Source organism: Oryctolagus cuniculus, chromosome Y (assembly GCF_051225735.1).
Source record: "Oryctolagus cuniculus isolate XC-2025 breed Fujian yellow rabbit chromosome Y, ASM5122573v1, whole genome shotgun sequence".
Lineage (NCBI taxonomy): Eukaryota > Metazoa > Chordata > Mammalia > Lagomorpha > Leporidae > Oryctolagus > Oryctolagus cuniculus.
Genome location: NC_142889.1, coordinates 11,256,696 through 11,259,879, shown reverse-complemented (window position 1 = coordinate 11,259,879; position 3,184 = coordinate 11,256,696). Strand labels below are relative to the sequence as shown.

Here is a 3,184-nt window from a genome sequence, read left to right as displayed (position 1 = left end):
TGAGCCATTTCGCACCAGACATATGTGTGTAGAGTATTTAAAAATATTTATTTTGGTATATATACATATATATATATATGTATTTATAGTGTCCTACGTTATGAGATGTTTGGTGAAAGAGATAACATAATTACATGAAAGCAAGTAGATAAGGATTTCAATATTTTCTTCTCCTGCCACAGTGATATTTGGCTGATTATCCCTGCCTCATTTCTCTCATTTGGTAAATGCCCACCATGCACTGAAACAGACTTGCTCTATCAGATACTCAATTGCTATTTGTTACTAATGAGGCTTTTGTTAATATACAGTCTGGATGAGAAAAAAAATGGCTCCTGTGGATGAGCAATAATAGATGAAATATAATCATTTAGATGATTTCTTTTGAAAATGCACATTAATTCCCTGTATCTAACAACTGATAGCTGTCTGCAACATATATGTGTACTCCAAACTATCATATTATTTGTTTGTATTTTAAAGCTAATTTTGTATCCTATTTTTATGTGAAAATCTGGCAGTTGCATCATGGAAGGATACCTGAAGGTGCAATAATATGTTGTCAACATGTAAGAAAGGGAATAGAAGAGTTTGAAGATGGTCACTTACAGTTTGGTTAGGGTGTAGTCAAGGAGAATTGAGTCCTTTGTTAAACAAAGTAAATACTTAAACATATTAACATACAGCTCCATTCTCACTGGAAGAACTGAAAATCAGAAATTACTGGGGCTGAGAGTGGAGCCTCTGAGCATTCTCAGAGACAGAAAGTGTGGGCAATGTTCACCTTCTTTATCCTGCCTTTCATCTTATATGTCAAAATATTCACTTCATCTTGGATCATGGTGAGGAAAACACCACAATTAGATGAACCTGGACTTTTTAGCCTTCTCCCCATTAACCCTGAGAGCTATTCTGGCTGCAACACACTCACCCAGAGCTTCACCTCCTGGAAAGCTACCACCACTGTCCTCTTCTTCCAGGTGGCATCATGCTTACCTATGGGGACCTCATCAGTGACGATGAGATGTTCTATAACATTTGCAAGATGTGCCTGAAGGTGGAGGGGAAGATGGCCAGTGGGCAGAGGATAACATTGATGATTCCTTCCTTTGCACGAATGCCTCTTCTGAAGGTCCCTAGGGCAAAGGTACTGAAAGCACAGTAATCACTGGTGTTGATGTTGCCATGAACCATCACCTGCAGGAAATCAGATTCACAAAAGATTCCTTCAAGAAGCATATTAAAGATTACCTGGAATCAATGAAAGGCAAACTTGAAGAACAGAGACCAGAAAGAGTAAAACCTTGTATGATAGAGGATGCACAACAAATCAAACATATCCTCGCTAATTTCAAAAACTATCAGTTCTATTTGGGTAAAAACATGAATCCACTTGGCATGGTTGCTCTGCTGGTACTACTGTGAGGATGAGATGACCCCATTTATGATTTTCTTTAAGAATGCTTTAGAAATGGAAAAAATGTTAACAAAATTGACAACTGCTTTGGATCTATCACTGCTTATCAGAACTGGCTGCTGCTTGTATCCACACAACACCAGGATTTACAGGAAATGGGACTGATATTATCTCGAGACCTTCATTTATTTTGGCTGTGATTTACTTAGAATGAAGGCATTGTTTTTAAGGGAAAAATTGTCTTTTAGGTTGTCTAAAAATTATATGCATTTGAACTAAAAAATATAGATAAATAGACTAGGAACCAAAAGACTAATGAAATCTCTGGGCTTAGATTAGGCACATACATAAAACAGAAGCAGTATGACAAAAAGATGTTGTCTATATAAAATCGAGGGCTACTTGGTACACAAAGTATGTTTTAAAAATATTTACTCAAAAGGCAAAAATACACACACACACACACACACACACACACAGAGGTAGTGAGAGAGCCAGGCATCTCCCATTCACTGGTCACTCCCAGAGATGCCCAAGAAAACTGGCCACAAATAGGAGAGAGGAACTCAATTTCAGTCTCTCATTTGTGTGCCAGAAACCCAGGTACTGGAGCCACTATCTGTTGCTGCCTAGTTGCACCAGAAGCAAGAGGCAGAGGGGTCAGAAGCATATATACAGGACATGAACCAACACACTGGTAAGGGATGCAGATGTCCAAGCATCAGCTTAACTCACTGTACCACAATGGTTTCCTCAAGAAACATAATTTTGATAAAGCCTCTTTTCTTATCTTTATGATAATATGAATTATTAAAGTATTGTTATATTATGAGTGGTAACTTTAGGGATATTTGACAAATGAATGTACAATGATGTTATAGTCCCTGTAGATTTAAGAATATAAGTATATATGATAGAATTTACTATTTTATTATGTTAACAATGCTGTCTTCACTACAAATTTTACCATATTTATTATCAATTTGACCTATGACATTGACAATATTAAAATAATTGAGAATTTTTGATACACCAATCATGGGGAGTAGGTTAATTGCATTCATTGATAAAATGAGTCAGTTTGCATATTCGATTAGAAAAAAAAATCCTCTCCACCATGATTAGTTTAACAAAAATAGTTTTTTAAAAATGGACAAATTCTAGAAGAATAAACAGGACAAGCACCCAATAGCATTGAATGAATGCAATGTGTCATCTACTTAGAAACTTAATTTAATGTAGATATAGCACAGAGTTGATGAGGAATATGTAATCCCAAACATTGAATTCCTAGTCTCACTGAGAAAAATTGTAACAAAAGTGTCACCACAGAATTGGGAGACAAAAAATATAGCAGAACAAGGTAACAATTGGGGACACCCAAAAATAGTCTGTGAAATTGCACTTTTTTAAAACCACCAGGATCAAGTAGACACCAGGAAAGGATAAAACTGTGTTTTACAGAGGTAATAACATGTCACCCCCAGTACATCACACTGATATGGAATTCATAGCCATAGCAAACCGCCATGTCAAATTTATAAAACAATGAAAAATGCTCTAAGTTCCCTGATCAGGCCCATGTTGGGCTCAGGGTACTGGAATATCACCCTCCCTAGGGCATGAATGCAGTTTTAAAATGAAGACTTAAAGACCTAACACTCTGCAATATTTGATCACATCAATAAATGTTTTCTGGTGGTCAGATTTGTTGAAGGGCAGATGCCTATGTGGCCACAAGTGTACATCCCTGCAATTTTGGTTCAC

The 3,184-nt window shown here is 36.6% G+C and overlaps 1 pseudogene; it reads left to right on the top strand.

Annotated features, from left to right (window-relative positions):
• Window positions 1-988: 988 nt before the first annotated feature.
• LOC149119228 (translationally-controlled tumor protein-like) lies at window positions 989-1,582 on the top strand (annotated as a pseudogene).
• The last annotated feature ends 1,602 nt before the right edge of the window (window positions 1,583-3,184 follow it).